General features: G+C 46.9%; 1 protein-coding gene across 6 annotated transcripts in view; it reads right to left on the reverse strand.

Annotated features, from left to right (window-relative positions):
* Positions 1–7,063, reverse strand: part of TNC (tenascin C) — a 94,991-nt gene extending 87,928 nt beyond the window's left edge. For 2 of the 6 annotated variants that reach the window (XM_037059142.1, XM_037059141.1), the window contains exon 1: positions 6,784–7,061. The gene's annotated coding sequence lies outside the window, so the exon portion shown is untranslated. Of the gene's footprint in view, positions 1–6,783 lie in introns of all 6 variants that reach the window. The other 4 variants (XM_037059139.1, XM_037059140.1, XM_037059144.1 and 1 more) reach the window with 4 other exon arrangements.
* Between the last annotated feature and the right edge of the window lie 1,591 nt (positions 7,064–8,654).

An 8,654-nucleotide genomic window follows, 5' to 3' on the forward strand; every position in this document is an offset into this window, starting at 1 on the left:
CCTTTCGGTTTCAATATTCTATGCATTTTAGGGGGATTTTTTTTTAAAAAAAAAAACAACCTACGTGTAAGTAAGATCAGTGATTTTCAACCAGTGTGCTGGAATTTTTGAAATACGTGACACCTGACTGTTGAGTCAGGGGCACTGACCTCTTCTCCTTCAGATTAAAAAAACGATGATGGCCAACACAATAATAGCCATCTAGTGTGAGTGAATAAAAAGTATATCTATTTTTGTCAGGTTGGCAAAAATATATATTTTTGGTGTGCCACAGAATTTTAGTAATTAGTTTATGTGTTCAATGAACTGAACAAGGTTGAAATTGGCTGAGTTAGATCACTGTTCTGTGACAGCTCTGTATCGGACTACCTCTGTGTGACCATCCCGGGGCTCAGTGGGAAAACACCTCAGAGCCCAGGGCCCTTCCCTCTGGGGAAATACTGCAGGTGTATCTGCCCACCTGACTTCCTGAGCGCCGGTCAGGTGGGCTCCCTCTGTCGCATCCAAGCTCCTCTTCCCTGGGTGGAACACCATGGCCTCCTTGTCTGGAAGCACTCACATGTGTCAGTGCTAATGCTGTTGCTGGGATTTTGTATCTTGGTGCCTACCCTCTGGCTGGCAGGGAGTCCACTGTTGCTCTGGGCTCCCTGTCTGGGTGGTGGTGCGTTGCTTCTGCAGGGAGGTGACAGGTGTCCACACTGCACTGCATACCCAGCCGAGTTCCCCAGTGCTCAGCTATGAACTAGGATTTCCCTATGCTGCATTTGTACGCTGAGCTTTGGACAAAAATATGCCGACTTGCACTCAAGCTCACTTTCCGCCATCTTTCTTTGTCACCACCAAGTATGGTTTTATCTCTGAACCCACTGTGGGGGGTGAAATTTGAGCTCCTATTCTTCCAAAGTATCCCCTTACCTAAAGTCCACTGCAGGCAAGTCTTTTATTTGTGTTAAGTATTTTGCTCTGGGTACCAAACTACCCTTTAATAATGTAAATGTTTTTCTAGCAAGTCTCCTGCTGTCTCTAACCCCTTTTCTCATTTAAAAAATGGGAACCATCCCTGAGTGCTGAGTGGCACAGTGAAAATAAAGCACAGTTTGGGGTGTCAGGCCTGGGGAAGAACCCCAATCTGCCACTCTCTACTTTGTGCAGGTGACAGCATTTCCAGGTCTCAGTTCACTTAGTGTAAAATAATACATAGTTGCTGGGAGAATCCAGGAGAGAGGCACAGAAAAGTTACTTTATACATTCATAAATTTATGAGTATCCTATTTTTAACACTTATTTGGCACCTGCATATGTTTCATAAATCAAAGAACACAGTTACGAAGCAAAGCGGTGCTGTGCTATTATTGCTTCATTTCCTCTGGGAGAGGAGAGCGTTCTTCAACGCTCCCCAGGGCCCGATATTTGCCAGCAGGTGACTGGGCTTTGGGGATAAAGAGCTTCAGCAGACACAGTTCCTGCCTCACTGATGTACTTGACCTCCAAGGCATACAATCAGATGGAGGGGGAGCCCATCATCAATTTTAATGCAGGAAGGTCAGTAGGGGAAGCAGAGAAGTCTGTGGGAACCGGGAAATGGGAGTGTGAGCCAGCCAGCAGGGCACGCAGCTTCACTAAGGCAGCATGCGCCTATGCACCAACCTGTGGGCTCGGGGTCTCAGGGTGGTAGGCGGGATGAGTCGTGGATCACACTCCATTCTCCTCCAGCTCGGAGCTCAGAAGAGCTCTAGAAATCATACACTAGACACTAGACACTATTTCTAGACACTAGAAATCATACACTATTTAATTAGCTTTTGCTCCAAATGAAATCTGAAGGAACAAGTTGCAGATCGCAATGGTGCCAACCCTGTGGAAGAGAATGCTAGGGTCTGGAAGACAAGCCTTTGACTCCTTCCTAGCTGTGTCCAGCCCTCTCTGGGGTCAGAGAGTGAATAGAATTATGGTGCTGAGCACGACTCCCTTACCATACTAGTTATAAACATTTGTTTGGGATTTGGAACTGGCTCTGAGTTCAGGCTTCAGCCAGAACTATCTGTGTGGTGTTGGGGAAGCTACTTAAACTTTCAGAGCCTCAGGTTCCCCCTGTTTAAATGGAGAGGGGCGATTATACTTGTGGAAACAATAGTGGGTCATTAAATGGCATAATGTGTGTAGATTATTCAATAAACATGAGCTGTTATGATCATCCCTCCTAGATGAACTTTTTGGAGTCCTTCGTGCAGAAGTTAGTAGCAGCCTACTCACCTCCTCCAGGGTAAGAGTTAATCAGTGGTTAATTCGGAAGCAAAGCAATCTACTCAGAACTTATGAAATATTTCTGGCTCTTGATGCAGTGTTTGGAGAGGGTTAAAGGGCCAGCCAAAGCTAATTGCGTTACTATGGCTGCATAATTAAGGACCCATGAATTTCAGGAAATTTCAAAAATTTGAGCTAACTTGGCATGAAATAATTATTTATAATTTTCACTAACAAATAGACTAAAAATAGACATGGAAGGGATTTTCCATTTATAATCTACTTTCAACATGAGCATTTTCCTTTTATTCACTGATGCAGGGCAAAAGGGAGTAATTAAGTGCTGAACTAGGTTGTTGCTGGAGTTAAGGAGAGACCAGCAGTGTGAGATAAGAGGAAAACACAGAAAAATAATTTCTAGGCTTATTGGCATAACTTGGAAAATGAAAGAAGTCTGGTCACCAAGGTTATAATCAGGTAGGAATACAGATTTTCCTCCTAGGGGAGGCCACCTCTGTTTTTGCCTTGGATGAAATTATTGCCTGGAGTTTGAGAGGGTGTTCCTCTTTGGAGAGGAGACATCATCTAATGTTTTCCACGCGTTGGAGGTGTTCATCTCCTCCTAGCTGGAGTTCAGATTCAAGGGATTCCCTGTAATCTTCTCAAAGTGAGAAATGATTGAATCATAACCCTTATCTCTGAGGCTACAAGAGAATTTGTGGCTCAGAGCCTACAACCATTTCCTGATGGTCCCAGGGTTTACTGCCCTGAGTCTGTACACCAATTAGCCCCTTTAAAACCAGGTGTGCAGTTCACCTGGCTTTCAGAGAGCACGCAGGTACAGCGACAGCCCTGCTTTCCCAATCAGCTCCCACCTGTAGATATGGCAATATGGGTGCCAACTTTTCTGTGATGAAAATCAGCAGTAATGACCTCATCGCTACCTCTCATGTCATTCTTCTCTCTCCCGGGGCTGAAATGTGAACTTTTCTGTTTCCAGGCAGACAAGTGCCCTACCGGGAGTTGACCTTTTCTGAGCACCCTGAAAAATGGGCTATTCTGTAAAATCAATAGACAGCAATGCTGGTCGGGGGCTTCTCTAATGTCCCAGCCAATTACTGAGAGACAGACATTGTTTAAGGCTCTGTAAGAGGTAAGCCCTGCCTGACTCCAGGAGACAGGCAGCATAGTGGAAAGAATGGGAGAGTTTTAGTCAGAAGCTCTGGGTTCAAAGCCAGCTCTGCTCCTCACTTATGGAAAACCCTCAGATGAGTCACTTAACTTTCTTGAGCCTCATTTCTTTCTGGTCATAAAATGGAGCTAGTCATTCAAAACTTACAGTGTTAGACTACAAATTATGAAAAACCATAGGCAAACCCTTCCATCACATATGCAATATGTAACCCTCATCATTAACTATTTTGATGTTGTACCATCACAAAGGGATTGAGTATTAAGAGTCAGCTAAATGTTTGTTACCTACTTTGGCTTTTCAAACGGACGTGACTTCAGCATGGAGGGACATGTGTTTTAAGCTGGCTGGATATTTTTTCCCTATAAGAAAGCATGGCTGTGTGTCTACAGAAACCCAAGGGTAAGGGGGGATAAGTGCGCTGAGTTCTTTGTGAGCATTAGAAAGGGTAGGATTAAGAGGGATGTGTTTTTCATTCTGTCAGCTTGAATTCCCTTTCCAAATTCCATTCTGGTTATATGATCAGGCTACCGCTGTATTTATGGGTGGCCACAGTCTGGCTGGAGGGGCAGATTTAGTTGGAAAGGAAGTTTATTCCTTCTAAAGGTAGTTCAAGAAACAGCCACATTCAGCAGGTACATGGTGAAATATGCTTCTGATTTGGGGATCAGGGGAACTTGGGTCTGAAAACTGGCTCCATCCCTCTGAAACTCAGGAAACTTAATTCTCTTTGCTTTTCAAGCTATGTCTTTGTCTAAGGGGTATAGTCCATTTCTCAGAGACATGTGGCTATTTAGTGAGATTATATATGCAAAGGGCCTACATGTTAGAGAGCAGGGTTTTCACTGTTATCTGCATAATGATAACAATAGGGTTTTGGGTATTGTTATGATTAAGGTAATTAAAATGATCATCTTTCATTTACCATCTTAAACTTCCCACATATATTCTTGCCGACTGTACTACTTGGGACATTTCGCTGACTTTCATTAGAGGTGGGGATTTGGAGGGGTATGGGTCCTCATCAAATGCAGAATTGCACCCTAAAAATGCACCGCCTGGCTTCACGATGTTTAACTGCGTTTGGTGAGTTCAAGACTCTGTGGAAATGTTCAGAGGCTGGGGAGTGTATGGCGAGGTTTTGATCCCCCACCCCCATGTCAACCCAATCAGCGGTATATTTACCTGCCATATATTGCCCTCAATCTGATTTAACAGATATTTTCACTGCTAAAGGGGTTTGGAAAGCACCATCTTAGAACATTATCTGGTCTTGGAGAAGTCCTAGTAAACTGATAAGCAACAGCACGAAGAGAACCTTCCAATTTATTGAGCTTTTACTATGTGCCAGGTACTGTGCCAACATTTTGCCATATTATCTCAGCTGAGTGTCACAGAGCTATGCAAAATCAAGATTGTCACTCTCTTAAGTGGATGACAAAGCCGAGGGCTAAACTGTCAGTAACTTCTTGGGGGTTAGGGAGACAGTGGGAAATAACACAGGGAAACAAGGTTTTTCAAATGCAGCATAAGAAAAACTTTAGCAACTGTTAAGTTTGGCAGCACCCCTTTCAATCTTTATCCAATTCAGACTGTTTGAGAAAATCAGAGAATATACATAGTGTGTACCCTCTTCTCCCAAACACCGTCACCTTCCTGCAACTCACAGGGTCAAAGCTCACTCACTCACATCTACTGCAAAAGGGCTCGCACACACCCTGTGCCAGCAAACTTCCTGCAGGTTTCCTCTCCCCAGTCCCGCACTGGGCTTGTCCTATTGTAGGAAAAGGCAGAAAGCTGGCTGGGGTGGGCAGCAGGTTGCAGTTCTAGAGCACATAGAGAAAAGCACCATAAAAAGTGAGGGAGTGATCCACAAATACCTGAGAAAGAAGTATTCATTCTTCAAGTGGGGTGCTTGGTCCTGCTGTTCCTCTGGGTGGGAAGCATTTGGAAAGAGGCGCCCCTCCCCCTCTGGCAGCATTGTACACTACAGCTGACAGCTGTAGAATCTGCAGATGCCCAAACTCAAAACCTCGTGCATTTTGGAATCAGAACCCGGCATTCACATCCAGCCCCAGGCAGCTCCCTTCTCTCCCAACCTGTGCCAACACAACCGCCTGCTTGCAACATATAGCCAAGACTCTGGCCTGCCAGCCTGGTGAGACACCTCAGACCTGGCGAGATAAAATAACAGGGAGGGGGACAGGTGGGTGAGGATCCTACAAGACATGAGCAGAGGTTGACAAAGTGCCCCTTTTTACTTCCAAGGAGATAGCAGTTTTTGGCAGTGCCAACAATGATCCACACTTTTAGTTTTGAGCAATCACTCATTTTCTCTTTATAAAGACAGCAGAAGTTACTGTGCCCATTTGGGAGAAGTGGAAACTGAGGCTCAAAAAGGTTTTATGCATTTTCATCAGGGTCACAGGTTTGGTGGTGTGGGTAGGGATATTAAAGGGATTCCCAGCTTCAAAACCTGAACCCTTAACCCCCTACACCACCAGTGAGGGAGAGGAAGCCCTGTGCTCCTTCCATAGCCAGCCAGGGGATTTAGGATTTCCATCCCCCGGAGAATTGGATTCTCAGGGCTCTCTGTGATGAGAGGGAGAGGTGATTCTTGAAAGATAGGAGATCCTACTGGCTCTACGCACTCCAGACGTGTCCGGGTACCCAGTTCAAGGATCAGCAAATCAGGAGGCGTCCTCAGGGAGTCCCCCACCCTTCAGAACAGAAGCTGGTGTCCAGCACTCTGGCCTCGCAGTCTGCAGTGGTTCACCTGAGCCTGGGAGTCACCCTGTGGCTCCTGTCCCCGGCCGTCACCCCTTTCCATGTCTGACCTCGGGGTGGATGTTGCGAAATGAGGGGATAGATACAACACTGAAAACTATAAGGCAAGGGCTGTTTAGGTGTAAACTTTTATTGTCCTCTCCAGGACAATCCTCTGTCAGTCTCCTCCATCCTACCCAGAGTGAGGCTCTGAGCAAACTCCACATCGCAAGCCCTACTTCCTTATCCCTCACAAAAAAAGATTCACAGGTGAAATCAGCCAGGCAGGGAGTGAAGCAAATGTTATTTTTCCTCTGAAGAGCAGCACAGATAAAAACCTTTTTTTCGTTGTTTTTACAGAAAAGTTCCTTCCAGGTGTAACTATTCATAGAACTAGAACAAACAGACAAAAGTCTGCAAGACTGGAAGGGAGCAAAGAGAAAACAGCCCAGGTACAGCCAGATCCCAGCGGCGCAGATAAAGTAAAAGTTTTGCGCTTAAGAAAATGCAACCCATTTGATACTAGGACGGTGAACAGTATGTCATAACGATCTCTGGTGATGGAGGTAAAACAGACTTACCTCTCCGGAGTTGGAAAAGACCTAGATCCTTGAATGAACCAGCTCCTTGGAATCAGTACCTGGAAGTGAGCAGCAGCGGCGGGACTCCCAGGTGCGCTGCCCCCGAGACACGCCACCCCACGCTGTCTGTGCGCGGAGGAGGGGCGGTGTGTGTGTCTGTGCGGGAGAGCGTGGGACAGTAGGCAGGCTGTGGCCAGTGCAGCCAGCTTTGGCTGGCTTATATAGTGAGCTCCTTCCTCTGTAATGGGACGCCTCGCCTCCAGACATCCTTTCCCACTTTTTCAGTTGGCGAATTAAAGGAACAGCCCTCCCCGCGGAGGAACACGGTTAGCTCATGAAAGACGCTCTCACTGCCTGCTCTCTTCCAGGAAAAGAACCCATTTGCATACAATTTATGGCGAAAGTAGGAATTCCCGCTCCCCTCCCTCCTGCTCCCGACTCAGAACAGCTGTTGGTGATGTGTGATTTTTTTTTTTTGCTTTGCTCCCCAAACGGATTTTTCTAATTATGAGACAGAAGCCCAGGGAGGGAGAGGGAGCAGGATCAGGGGGGCGGGCTCTGCACCTCGGCAGCCTGGAAACGGGACCGGGGCTCGCCTGGGCTCTGGGCAGCAGCTGCTCAGTGGCACCTCTGAGAAAGCAAATGAGTTCCTGGAAAGAGGAGATAAAGCCCTTCAAAAGCTTGGGGAGTTTTGGGTTTCTCTTGGACCAGCAGACAGATAACACGGGCTTAGTTCTCAGCAGGTGGGGACAGTGTGGGGAGCACAGATTGGTCCCTCTTCTCCCCTGTGGGATACAGCCTTCCATGCCCAGCTGCCTGGAGGCTGCTTTGTCCTAGCTCCCAGTGCCCTGTGGGGAGCAGCTTTTTGACATTGTTTGTGCCCTGTGTCTGGTCCGGTCTTTGGAGCTGCATCTCCTGGGGGAAGTTCTCAGAGGCTTGTTCTCCAGGCTGAAAGGTGTCCACCACACACGAAGTAATGCTAGGGGAGGAAAAATTTCTCTCCACCCCGGGTTTTTCTGCCTGGTTTAAGAATTAAATTGGCATGAGCTGGGTTAACAGGAGAATATAAAATTGAATTTTGTATGTATGGGGGTTCGAATCCCACACGTGGTCAGGCCACGGGGAGTCTGTGCCATTCTGAACCAAGGAGAAGGGCCAGGAGTGGGGTTTCAAGAGGGAGGGAAGCAAATGACACGGAGATGAGAATACAAATATTTGCTGGGGCCCCCAGAGACAATGGAACACAGAGGGAACTTTGGTCTCCAAGCCCTGCCCCCACGGTCTTCGTAGATACCTCTGCTGATAGTATTCCTCCTGGGCCAGGTCCTTTAAATTCTTTTAGGCAATTAAGGGAGAGATTTAAAAAAGTCCTCCCAGAGTCTTTTGTTTCTTAAAAATAATCAGCCTAAAATATTCCTCATGCCACAGAGACACATTCTGGGTGGCAAAATCCACTTCCCCCCAGTAACAACTTAACCTTGGAGATATAAGGTGCCCATTTGCTGCCTGCTGTGGGTGGCTTTCAGGCTGTGAGTCACCCGTGAGTCTGGTGGTTAGCCTGCGTGGCGTATCCTCAGGACACGCACGGGAGTGGGGAAGAAGCGAGGGCACAGCATCCACGCTTGAGCTTGTCACACACAGCACATAGTAGTTTGGTGAGAATGGAGGGAAATGAGGCATCATGGGACCTGGAGCTGCCGCTGGGCCCTCCTTTGTTAGGTCTGTGTTAGGTGCTGTACAAGGTGCCTTATTGACACTGTTTTATGACATCCTCCCAACCTATGGGCACAAGTGCTGTTGACCCTTTTCACAGACAAAGAAACTGAGGTTCAGAGAAGTAATGTAACTCTGCTGAGAGAATGCCTCTGGAT

This window comes from Sturnira hondurensis, unplaced genomic scaffold (assembly GCF_014824575.4).
Source record: "Sturnira hondurensis isolate 20B ecotype Veracruz unplaced genomic scaffold, ASM1482457v3 Scaffold0010448, whole genome shotgun sequence".
In the NCBI taxonomy this organism is placed as follows: Eukaryota; Metazoa; Chordata; class Mammalia; order Chiroptera; family Phyllostomidae; genus Sturnira; species Sturnira hondurensis.